Source organism: Schistosoma haematobium, chromosome 1, assembly GCF_000699445.3.
Source record: "Schistosoma haematobium chromosome 1, whole genome shotgun sequence".
NCBI lineage: Eukaryota > Metazoa > Platyhelminthes > Trematoda > Strigeidida > Schistosomatidae > Schistosoma > Schistosoma haematobium.
In genome coordinates this window covers 19966295-19981016 of record NC_067196.1, presented here as the reverse complement: position 1 = coordinate 19981016, position 14722 = coordinate 19966295, and positions in this window count along the sequence as shown.

The window sequence follows — 14722 nt, the reverse complement described above, 5'->3', positions numbered from 1 at the left end:
GATCCGAAATCCCATCCAAAATTTCGTAGTCAAATATGTCGAAACTATTCAACCACCGGTAACTGTTCATATGGTGATAAGTGCTATTTTAAGCATTTCATAAATGATTCGCAGTTAAAAACAACAGTAACAACATCAAAAGTAGAAATATTCAATGATAAAGAAAATCCATCACCTGATTCAACTAGTCAACCAATGAAACATCTAATTAATTTTAAAAAAAAAGTGATACTACAATGAAAGGACAAATATCGAACTATAAAGGAACCGATGATGAAAGAACTTAATGAATAAGCAAAAAAAATGTTAATAATACTGACTTTCACCTAATTAGTGAAGTGTAATAAAATCCCTATTTCTAATTCTTACTTAACGATTTAAAGATCCCTACAGAGTATTTACAAATTAAAAAAAAAACAAGTTTGAATGAACAATCATCTTTAATAAATTCGTCATCAAGTTCTTGTATATTAAAAGAATTATAGACTGATGGTTATAGTGTTCGCCTGAAAATTCTTCGTTTTTCAACTGCTAATTTAATGCACATCATACATGGTGCCTATACAAGGAGTCATAATAAAAAGAAGATAAAGATAATTGGTAATTTAGTTGTTTTACTCAAATACAAAGTAATCACTGATTAGCGTTTTTTTTAGCGAGTTAGTTTTCTACGGGATGGGGTCACTAACTCCATGCCCAACCCTCCTCCTTTGTCCGGGCTTGGGACTGGCAGTAGCCTCCAGAGGGACTCCAGGCGGAGTTACAAAGTAATCACATGTAACTAAAATTTATGTAACAGATTACAACTTTATACAATAAACAATATTAGTGAAACATACTGTACAATTTTATAGTACAGTGGTATATTATTCAGAAAATTTCATGAATTTGCTACGAATTTATTGAATTGAAAAAGATTACACAATTAAATGTAGATCAATTATCTATGAATAATCAATGTTCTTGATTGTTGATGGTGTGAGTTCGGAGATATAACACTGTTATAACTTGTGACCTGTGTGCCCTGTTAATGTATAACGTAATGATACCGCCAATTAGAGAGCAGTGAATTATCGATCAGATCAATGACGCATAATAATTCATAGGTCAAAATAAAGTTCATAATAAGAAGGGTATAAATATGAATAGTTTAGCTATTTAACAATTATACAATAAAAATATACGCATAGTATTGGTCCATAAATGGATCCCGGAAGTTACTATTCATTATGCTTATCGGGACATAACAAATACCTACAAGAATAAAAGGGGAAAATTCTGGTTGGGAACAAACTTCCGTCACTGGCAATCGTGTATAGGTTAACCTAGAATGATCATAAAACTATGAGAATTTATTCATTATTTCTTCGAATGATATGGAATTGGAAATGGATAGTTGTTTAAAAGATGAATCAATTTAATTAAACAAGTCAATGCATATTGACTAATGAACATTTTCTCTATTTATATGCTTCCTGTATATTGAAAATGAAAAAAAAGAGAATTATTTTTACACAATGTCACAGACAGAATCACGAAAAAGAGAGTGAATTGAAACTTTACCCCATTGCACAAGCAAGTGGCTCTCAGGGCTCAGTAACTAAGTGGATAACGCGATGGCGTTTCAAGCAAACGGTACTGGGTTAGAGTTCCAGAATGAACATCAATTCTGCGATGCAGGTACATCTATCTGACGATTCCGAAATAGGACGAAACTCGCGTCCTGGATTCCACTGCCAACCACTATCCATCTTTGCTAATTAATTATGTAGTTTTTGAATTCATCATTTCCCTTAAAAGTGATATCAGTCGTGATGAATTCTTTTCCTACTTAGTCAGTTGGTTTATCGGGACCTAAGGAAATCATTTTGAAATCAATCACTAGATGATCAAATGATAAATATCTCGTTTAATGGTTTAAATTAATTTAAACAGTTAAACAAATGGTCAAGTAAGACTGAAAACTTTTTTCTGAAACCATACGTATTTACTTCTATAAATGTTTCACCTTGTCATTCTATTGTATCAGTTTTCAGTAAGCTAAGCCAATTCAGAATGAAAATTGTCTTGATGTGTTTCATCTCATTGTATATATATATATATATACCATTAAAAGAAATTAGGAGAGATTTAAGCAGAGTTTAATTTTAAATGAAGTCACAATAGACAATCAGCTTTGTTGTTTAGCTCACTTCTTAAATAAATCCTACACTCACACATACGTACTTACATACATACAAAAGATATTAATTGTCAACAAAAACAGCCTTTGAAAACAATTATATTTATTCGAACTTTCTTAATTGAGCCATCGCTAGAAATAAGTTTTGTCATTCATGATAAGCAACACATTGAATGAATTGTTAGATAGATTAAGGAAATGAAACTTATATTTCATTATATATGGATTTTTAGAAAAAAAAATTAATTGATTTTACGATTTCATTTGTTATGTCGAAAAGGTAATAAAAGATTTTCTAGAGGAAAGATTTTAATCATTCATTTATTTGAAATTCCAGCTAGACTATAATTTATGAATGAGCCAATCAGAAACGTTTGAGGGATTTCAAGGTCATAGTGCCAATTTCATTACCTGATGTTCACCTACGATTGGTTCATAGTGGATTGTAGAGGAAACAAGATAATTAAGCGACTACAATGACTGGGACTACTAAGAAGTTCCTTTATTTGTGATTGTGGTGATCACATAACCTGTGAACCTTGTTCAGACTATCGTTATGATGTTGTCTCTCGATGTAATATGTGTTGGAGGAAGAAGTCTGCTAGAATAGGGTTTTATCGCTTGATCCAGATTGAGATTAAGGCAAATTGTGAACTGGATAATAAAAGCACCAGTAACACTGGCTGCAGCCGGGTACTACAATATATACGGATGATTGGAAAGCGTACAGATGCATACATAGACTTGGTTATATGCATTGTGTCGTTGTCCACAAGCGGCATTTTGTGGATCCGACAACCGTAGTGCACACAAATAATATTTAAGCTATGTGATCGAGGCTGAAAGAGTTTTTGCGACCTTATCATGGCTCCAGAGGCCGAATATTATGGAGCAATACGGATGGGTTCTTCTACCGTATGCATTACAATTTAGAACCTCTGAACCCCTTTCTAACCTCGACAAATTTCTGAACCATGTAAAAGAAGTGTATCCATTTTACTTCTTTGGTTTTGTATATTTTTATTCTATACAAACTGTTTCAGGATTGGATAATATTTCTCAATGTCACTTGAGATTCGTATCTGTACAATGGAAGATGGTCATGCATCTTCGTGGATTGGTTGAGGTTAGACATTAACACCATTGGATGCCAGCTCAGTGGTCCAGTAGGTTAAGCGTTCGCGCGCGAGACTGAAGGCCCTGAGTTCGAGTCCCGCTAGCGGGATCGTGGATGCGCACTGCTGAGGAGTCTCACAATAAGACGAAACGGCCGTACACTGTTTCCAGGTTTTCAATGACACTCTAACATCAATCAGTTCTTGATCTCAATCAAAAACTTAACAATCACCACAACCCCTAAACTGGGAACGACTCAACTGCTTTCGATTAAGTTCAATGAGAAGATATTTTTCATAATAAAGCTACAAACAATAGAAATGAACAGTTAACTTATTTATGGTTGTCACAATATTCCTAGCGAATATTCATTTATGATGTTATTAACCTAAACTACTAAATTACTATCAATGTCCTTCGTAAAACAGTGCTAGGATAAACTCATTGATTAGTAAAGCTCTACGAGGCTCATAGGCATTAACTCATAAATATTTTTGGAATATTATCGACATATGATTGAACCATAAGTTAAAGGCAGGTCAGAATGGTTTCATAAACGTCGACCATATCTTATATTTTATAATCAAAGTAAACGTGTGGCATCATGATCATCCGAACGCTCAACAGTGATAATCTTCTAAATAATAGGTTTACAATAATAGACAATTAATTTTAGATTTTCGTACTAAGTTTTTATATCTTACTTAACATGTAAGACATTTCATCAATGTCCTTTGAGTATTTATTTAGTTTGAAATATGTAAAAATCAGTGATGATAGTTGTAACATCTACTTCAAATATATTCAAGTTATTTACAATTTTAATCGAAGAGGGGTTTTGAGGATATTATAGTAATTTTAATGGTCGAATTCATTAGTCAATTGAAGCTAGATCATCATGGAGAATGTGGAAGCACTGGACAGCCATTTCACCATAGTATGGGACTTCTCATTAGTGCGCATCCACGATCCTGCCTCGCTAGATTCGAACCGAAAACTTATCAGTCTCGCTTGCGAGCGCTTAACCTCCCATACTAGGATGAAATAACCGTCCAATGCTTCGAGATTCTCCATGATGATCTGGCTTCAATCGACTCATGAATTCGACTACTAAAAGTACTATAATATCCACAAAACCCCTCTCTAATTATAATCGTCATATGCTCACTAGTGATGGTCTCCAAGAGGTATTTCCTGGAGTTCAGCCGGATCTGTTGTAAGATAATACCTCACTGAAGACATTATTGGACAGTGGCGTAACTTCATGGATTAGTTGAAGTTAAATATTAACACCGTTGGATGCCAGATCAATGGTCTAGAGGTTAAGTACTCACTCACGAAACTGAGAAGTCCTGAGTTCGAATCTCGCGGGGCGGTATCGTGTATGCGTACTGCTGAAGAGTTCCATGCCAGGACGAAACAGCTGCTCAATGCTTCCAGATTTTCCATGATGATCTTCGCTTCAATTGACTCATAAATTCCACTATTAAACTTATTTACAATTTTGTTTTCATTTATATTATTAGACTTTGTATACAATTCGGTATTTTCTTATGTCATATATTAACCATATGGTTTCACTTTGGAAAAAAAAAGAAGTCTAAACTTATTACAATCAGATTTCTATTATTTCTCTATCCTACTTAATTATCAATTCATCAACTTCAAACAACTGTTTAGGTTATTTTTAATTACGATTTAAAAAGAAATAATGCTAATATTTATCTTTCCATCTGTTAAAATAAATAATACTTTACTATATAATACAATTTGATATTATAATAATAATGAAGGTATACAGTTCTATTTAATTGTGAAATAGTTACTGTATATAAATGATTAATTAACTTAAATATGATTATGTAATCATCATAAACTATGTGATAATGATAAAGAGATCTTATGTAAATTTTGCGTAAATAAATAATTTATATAAACATATCAGTAGTATAATCAGTAGTATGTTTTCTTTATTAATTTATTTTTTTTAAACTCATTTTTCATGAGAAGTTCACCTTTCATAGAATAAGTTACTAATAGGAATTTTTTAAATAATGATTTTCATTGAAAATGATATAACTGTTCAAGGAAAAGTTATATGTATATATATTTAAAGTAGTAGATGGAACTTTGTTTAGAAACATTTTTAATGAAGGTACGGCCATCCAGTGCTTCCAGATTTTCCATGGTGGTGGTCTAACTTCAATTGACTCATGATTACAGCCATTGAAATGACTATAATATCTGCAAATCCCTTTTGATATGAATCAGCATATGCTCACTAGTGACTGGCTTCAAGAGGTATTTCTTGGAGTTCTAATGAGAAACAGTGAACAGTAGAGTCCAACTAGGTCTGTTGTGAGATAGTAACTCATTGAAGACATTAGTGGATGTATCGCTCAATTTTGTGAATTGGGCGAAGTTAGACATTAACACCATTGGATGCCGATTGACTCAGTGGTTTAGTGGTTAAGCGTACGCGCGCGAGATTGATAGGTCCTGGGCTCGAATCTCGCGAGGCGAGGTCGTGGATGCGTACTGCTGAGGAATCCCACAATTTGGCGAAACGGCTATTCAGTGCTCCCAGGTTTTCCATGATGATCTAGCTTCAATTGACTCATGGTCTCAACTATTGAAGGCACTTACATTAAAAATTTTTAACAAAATATTTCGTTGTAAAATGTACTTTGATGAAATGAAAATCTCAATGTATAAAATCTAAAACTTTAATTTCAACCAAGGCTTTAAATGACTGAAATCGTTTGAAGGATTTTAGTTCTGACAGGCTTTGACTGAAACAGCAGCCATCCGGATGAAGAAACAAGAGCTATGTGTACAAAAGAAATATCTTCAACTGCTTCTCTTCCCCTGGCCAAAATTCAAGGCCAACTTATCGGTAGTAATCTTAGCTATTGAATGACCTGATTTGACTATTGTAATTGTCAGAAGGAGTTTTGTAGAGGTTATAGAAATTTCACTGATTGAAATCACGAGTCAATTGAAGCTAGACCATAATGGAAAATCTGGAAGCACTGGACGGCCGTTTCGTCCTAGTATGGGACTCCTCAGCAGTGCGTATCCATGATCCCGCACCCTGATAGGCCCTGGGTTCGAATCTAGCAGGGTACGGGATCGTGGATTTATAATATTTCAATGGAAAAAAAACAAAATTTTAACATTTCATGGTTAAGTATAAATCATTTTTCAATTAATTTGAATCTATCAAGTTGAACATCATACTTGTACTGATTTGTGTAACTTATTCTTTATATGTGTCGAGTTGTTATTCAATAAATTGAGTCTACATCAAATATTAATGAACCATAGTGTCATATATATTGATTATTCTACCATTAGATGGTGGTCGGAGGTAGTCGATAGGAAACCCTGAACCCGGGTTTCGTGCTACTTGGCACTCGTCAGCAAGGTGTATCTGTAATCTTGAAGATACTGGTGCTCCCTGGCGGGTCGGATTCCGTGTACTCCAGCTTCACAGTCAGAAACGTTACCACTGAGCTATCCGCGTCGCGACCGACCTCCTGTAGGACTGAGATGTAATCACAATTGATTGATCACTGGGTGGTGATCAATGTCATGTGTGTCAAGTCCTTATTTAGTGCAGATCGAATGCTATCGACTTGTCGACTACCTCCAACCACCATCTAATCTCAATATATAGTGCACGCAGTGTCGAGGCACTTAGACTGGTTGCCATATTGCAACATGGTCGATAGCATTCGATGTGCACTAACAATAAGGACTTGACACACATGACATTGATCACCATCCAGTGATCAATCAATTGTGGTTATTCTACCATGTTATAACAAAACTCTAAATTACATGTACATGTCTATCTGTACACCTTTAAAAGATCATAATTTTTCAATTTATCAACCTCTTAATGTTATTTAAGACAAAGAATTTCAATACTTGACATAATGAGTCAATTAAAGTTAGATCATCATGAAAAACCCGAAAGTATTAGATGACCATTTCATCCTATTGTGAAATTCTTCAACAATGTATATTCATGATCCCCGCCTCATGAGATGAATCTAACTTGTTTTTTTTTTAAAAGAAAATCTTTCAATAATAATAATCATAAATCATTTCATGTTCTATTCAATTCAAAACTATTTTGTAACTTTAATTTATTTTGACTAAAATTTATTCTTATTGACCTAATAAATGGAAAAGAAATAAATGTACATTCATAGAACTCAAATTTTATGTGTCATTCTATGAAGTCACATTTTAAAAGAAAAAAATTAATATAAAGATAAGTGAACTTATTTAAAACATTTTATTTTGATGAAGTTTTGTTCTCTGAGTTGTATGGTTCAACTCCATCAAAATCATCCATCTGAGCTAACAGTCTTCTCTACCATCTTAAAAATATTTTATTATAAAAAAAGACTTTTATAAAGAAAATAAGTATCCTATTTATTGTATATTAAAATAAATAAATTATGTATCATTTATGGATACTACTAATAATACATTTCAGTAGTAAACTATAATTTGCTTTTTATTACTATATATACATACGTGATATCAATAGTATATCATAACATTATATATATACATATAAATGGATTGAATCATAAATTTTAAAGATTTCAATAGTGTAACAAAAGGTAATGAACATGAAATAATCAACGGACATAAGAAGAGACAGGAATAAATAACAGATTTTTTATTTTATTTTTATATTCGACTATAAAATCTTGTTAATTATACATAAAATTATATCAAATCTCATATGTATATAGATAGACATATTGTTGATTCTATCATTACTACTGCTGCTACCTACTACACATACTACTACTAATAATACTACTGTTATTATTGTTTATTCTGTATTTATATTAAGTAATCAAATAAAATATAAGGAGAATTTATTAAATCGAATCTTTCTATTCCCTCTATAGAAAATTTATGATTATCATTGGTATTGTTGTTGCATTATTCTTTTATTATGTCATAAAATTAAATAATCAAACTGAAATATAGATTTTTTATTTTATGTTTCAGACTTGAAGACATTCTTATAGGCTAATATGAAGACGTTCGTATATACATAATTTGGATTTATATCGTAGATTTATATATTATATATATATATATATATATATATATATATATATATATATATATATACGTGTCCAGTTAGTGAACATTGGAACAATACTCTAACTATCAGTGTGTGTGTGTGGGTTGCTTAAAACAAACATGTTTCTTTTTTATTATGAATAACCATCAGGAAAATCATCGTACAGCTACTATAATATAAGTAAGGAGTATTTATTAATATCTGGTAATAATAATTCTAAAATTGTAAGTAATTACGTAGTTACTTTGAAATTGATTCGACAATTTCATTTTCACTAAAATGCTCATATTCAGTGGTTTCATAACTATAGATTAATTGTAGTTTGAAATGTGAATTATTAGATGTTGAATCAGTTATCGAAAAGCATTATCCTATCTGAAAGACATGAAGAGCTTAGATTCTTTACCTTGTATATTTATGTGTCCATTACTTCTGAAGAATCCAAAACTAGAGAGAAATAGCCGTCTAACATATCCTGATTATCAGTAGTGTTCCAAATGTTGTCGATTTTCGGTGGAAAATCGCTCTGACATATCGGCATATAATTAACAAATAAAGGTTATTCAAGACATAGATATATACTAAATTAAAGTTTTACTTCTTCTCTGCCATATAGTACACATGGACGTAGATTGTAGCTGAGCATCAATAAAGCAAATCTTAGTTACCTTAGCTGAAATATATTTATAATCTATTCTATCAATTTACTTTTATCAATATTAAAATATTGTGTTGAATTTAGCAATATGAACACTTTCTCTTCATAGAAAAAAATACTAATGGATAGAAATATTCACTATTAGCTTAAATGAAATGTAATCCGTTTTTTTCTTAATCCGAACATGTTGAATGTTGTATTTTATCAAATCTACAGGGAATTACTTCTTGAAGTAATAAATTATAGACGAAAAGACACTACTATATGCTTGAGTATGTATATGAATATTTGGTCATTTTTATAAATTCACAAATATGATTTGATGAAAAATGACTCAACAAAATGTTATCCGTATTGATAGATGTTAAATTTGGTAGTATGATTTACCATTTAACAGTATGAATACTTATGAGAGTGACAGAAGGGTTATGTGGTTCAATTTTTAATGATGTTCTTTGTTTATTTATCATTTTGCTTTCATCTTATCATTTATAGTTTTAGATGGAAATGGATGCATATCCGTAACGGAAATTTTTTTAGCTGAAAATAAACTCTATAATTCATATATTTCGTTTATACCGCCCAGGTTTAGAAAGATACTTTTTTCTTGGGTATTTTAAAGAAATATTTATCTAATAAAATTTTCAGTATGCTTCAACGTCATATTATTTAATCATTAAACGATTGAATAATAGTCAGTTAGGTTCTAACAAAAGTTAAAATTCTCGATTAAATTATTGTTTCATTTCTACAAATAATTCTAAATTGTGGTCGAGTCCAAGAGTGAACATCAACTCTGCGATGAGGGTACATCCAGCTGACGAGTCCCGAATACAATGAAACACGCATCCTGGATTCCACTACTAACCACTATCCATCTTTGCTTATAAAGCTTGCGACTTGAGGCTATATCGAGACAATGCGCACAGGATGCACATATGCCAACAAGAAACTGATCAATTGTAGTCGTAAATAACAATGGTAAGATACAAGTAAAGTAACACTAAGTGAATTCAAACTCCACCCCATTGCACAAGCAAGTGGCTACCGGCGCTCAGTAGCTAAATGGATAACGTGATAGCGTTTGAAGCAAACTGCACTAGGTTCGAGTCCCGGGATGAACATCAACTCTAGGGTATATCTTTAGTCCATTCAATTCACAATCAAATTACTTTCAAATAAATAGCTTGTCTTATTACTAGATATTCATTTTTCTTAGAATAAAGATCTGTATGTTGATGGCTAATGTTAATCTGTTTATTACAAATCTCAGTTATATTTATCTTTTTCACTATGTATATCTTTGATACCATTGTGTACTTCCATGATAAGTTTATTTAATCATATTTAAACACTAAATGGATAATTTTGTCATGTATATGTATATTAATAAAAACTGACAATGAGTTTCAGATAGTTTCCTTGTATAATAATGAATAAGAAGGGTGATATTTAAATGTACTCTGCTATCACAAACACTATAAAATACGTTTCCATTTTGATCATACCATCTATATGTCATTAAATGATCTTAACTTGAAATGGAATGTTCAATATTTCAAGTAATTAAAGTGTATTGGTCAACTGATAACCAACCAGAATATCCTCTATTTCATTTACTTTCTTCATACTCAATCATGGTTTTAAGATAATTTTCAAATCATTCCAAAACAGTAAATAAAACTGTATATTAATCAATTAAGATATACATAGCTTTTTATTAGTTACCTGTCTGAATATATCTTTAATACAATATCATGACTCTATGCGTGCGAAAACGTACTTTTTATGAGACATTAATATTCTCTTGAAGATCTACCCGATAATAAGCTGTATGTTAACCTTATTTTCTGAAAAGCTTCACTAAGCTTAAGAGATTTTAGAGTATATATCACTTTAGTACTTAACAGATATAATAAATCTACTTAACTGTAGATTAAACAGAATAAAACTGTTTGTTTATTATGTATGAACTTCAGTAGAATCAGCTTTTCAACAAATTAAAGATATAATCAAACCGTAGAAATTGATTCTTAAGTCTTATCTAGACCTTTAACTATAAAGACATCATAATATTTTGATTTTCAGTGTTTATTTTTTGACTATAATAACTTGTTATGTCAAACCAAACGGGGAGACTATAATTTATGGACGAACTAATCAGGTATAAGATAATAAGCCTCGAATTTTTGCACGAAATGCAGTCATTCATTTGGCTAAATAGAGTTTTGACATCATAGCTGATGTCAGTTCGTGATGAAAACCCTAAATGTAATTCCTAACCCTAACCATCAACTGTAAATCGTAATTCTAATTCCTTACACTAGTTTATAACCCTCTTTTGATCCTAGTTATTAGGTGAACACTTTCAAGGTCACCTTAGCGTCGCACGAAGGTCGTCCATAAATCATCGTCTTACCATAATAACAATAGTTCATTTTACCTATAATAAAATCATATCTGATCTACAGAAAGGAAATATTGTGTTTAGTTCCTTGTTCAGAAGATTCAGTCTACCTTAATAAACTACACTAAAAGTATCAGTGAATAAAATAGAAAATCCAAGAGTTTGTTTATGGTTTCTTTTGAAGCTTTTAACAAAGTTACAACTTATTATTATCATTATACTTCATTAAAAATGCAAGAAAGTATATATATATAACATGTGAATAGTTTAAATAAGGTGACCCTCTTTGAAATTCCATAATTAGATAATAAAGATATATATATATATATTAGTAGTGTCTTACTAATTACCATTTTCTAAAAGGAATAAATTTAATCGGTAAACATCAAAATGAATTGTTAATTCGGTTAAATTGAAAAGAGTAAAACATAGGTATGGCGCTAGTTATAACTTTATTTACTTGTTAAAATATATTCCCTATATCTTTGTCTGCATGAAATTGAATGTATTTTATGAAAACATCTAATAGTAGTTTTGGCATAAAACAAAAGTTGTTTTTTTTCTTAACTAGATAAAGAATGAAATTTTATTTCCATATGAAGATCATTTTATCTAGGACTGTTATTTACTGATAAACCACCAAGACTCTTGAAGATTATGAGTTACTTTTTTTATGAACAGGATCCCTATTAATTAATAAATCATCAAATAGAATAAACTGTAGTGTGCTACTGATGTCGACAGACATAAGTGATATGTATCACAGATGAAAGTAAAATATTAGTGGTAGTAGGTTAAGAAGATCGAAGCGAAGAGAAAGTGAATATAGAGTGATGGTTATAGAAACGAAGGAACAATCAAGTCTGATTGACATGTTGCAAATGAAATATTGCACATGTGATTCCCAGATTTTACTAAGAGATTTTGTAATTTTGTAGTCAAATACATTTGTTTGTCCTCCCCCCTCACTGGTGTTCTCGTCCATTACAATATTGCCAATCCATGAACTCAATTTTTAAGTAAAAAAAGATTAATATCAGATGGGTTTTGTGGATATTATAATAATTTCAATGATTAAGATCATGAGTCAGTTGAAGCTAGACTACCACAATAGGACGAAACGGCTGTCCAGTGCTTCCAGGTTTTCCATGGTGGTCTAGCTTCAAATGACTCATGATCTTTACCATAAAGAAAAGATTATTTAACAACAATTTCAGCTGTATAGTTCTGTGACAATTTTATTCACGTAAAATGTGTGTGTGTGTGTGTTGAAACACAGAGGAATACTAGTGAATAATATTTTGTTTTGGTTTACATCAATATTATCGTCTGATATAAAACTTGAGCATTGTATATAAGAGAACCATTATTATTCAGTGTAGTATTCGGTTTTGTTTTCCCGTATGATATTCTGTATAATATACGATATTCGTGTATTCAATTAACATGAACTATGCTCAGTATGTGGTTTGTTATAACTGAGTATTTTTCATATATATCATTTCATCCTAGTTATTAATCAAAATGGGTGTACAATCAATATATAAATGAGTGTATTCTTGACTAGGGTTGTCGTCGTTGTGTTTTTGGTGTTAATAAATCACTTATACTAGTCTTTGTGTTCTTACTTTCGCATCGTGGGAATTGCGGAGGTCCCACTTTTCGAGTATAAGTGATAAGCGTTTCCGACACAACAATCAGTGACGACTAGATATAACAAAGTAGTATTCAAATAACAAGACATATCAAAATTGGAACTGGATACACAATGATATTTAAATTGTACATGACAAGAAAAACTACAGTAAATAATTTATATGGTAGTATTTTAAAAATTGTCTTTTTGTCACTGAATTGAGGATCTTTAACGCTTGTTTTTTCTGATAGATCTTGTTTTATTAGGACTAAAAATTGTGATCTGATTCACTCATCGGATAGTTAATAAATTAAGACTTTGAAACTTAAAATATCCATTCTGTATTATTTGTTTGAATTTCCCCGTTGATATTTAGGATTACGATTGGTCAGTCTCCTATTGGTATATGTGCATCCTGTGCGGATTGCCCCACTGCACAAGGTGGTGACTATCGAGGCTCAGTAGCAATGGCGTTTGAAAGGAACCGTACTGGGTTTGAGTCCCGGAGTGAACATCAACTCTGGGATGCAGTTACATCAGTTGACGAGTCAAAAATGGGACAAGACGCGCGTCCTGAATTCTGTTGATAGCGGGATCGTAGATGCGCACTACTAAGGAGTCCCATACTGAGACGAAACGGCCGTCCAGTGCTCCCAGGTTTTACATGGTTGTCTAGCTTAAATCGACTCATGAATTCAATCATTAAATTTTTAAGATAGTGTTTAAAATTCATAAGAGTAATTCTTAGAAAACAATAGATCAGTATTTCCTACTTATCGATACTAAACATTAATGTATGTCTACATGATTTTTAAGGCATTAGATTCAACTTTAACTGTTATAGGCGGTATGAAATTTACTGAGATGAATATGATCTTCAAACCAAGCATATCTAAGTATTGGATATATTCATGCAAATGAGTCAAATAATCTAGATTGGATGAGCATTTTCCCAGATTCTAGTACTTATTTACTTACGGTTGTAATATGACAATAAGATATCTGTGAATAAGTTCTAAATTCTTTGGGTATATTGATTAAAACCAGTACATAAAATAAAATGTCAATGACTTATTAACTTTATTATGAACTTTGTACTTGATGTATACACGTTGACTGAATACTTCAAACCAGGTTAATTTCATATAATGTTTGGTCACATTCTTACAATAGTATATGTTGGTGAACGTTTACAAATAGTTTCACAGATATAAAAGCGGATTCTCAAATGTTTTTTTCTCAATCAAGCAATGGTTTACAATGTCTGTGTAACAAATTATTGAAATTTTGAAGCTATATAACAACTACAATATTATCAGACAGGGTTTTGTGGAGATTTTAGAAATTTCACCAGTTGAAATCATGAATCAATTGAAGCTAGACCACCGTGGAAAACCTGGAAGCACTGAACGGCCGCTTCGCCATATTGTGGGACTCTTCAGCAGTGCGCATCCACGATCCCGCCTTGCGAGATCCGAACCCAGGACCTATCAGTCTCGCGCGCGAGCACTTAACCATTAGACCACTGAGCCGGCATCCAATAGTGTTAATGTTCAACTTCAACCAATCCACGAGATTGCGTTACCGTACACTACAATGTTGTC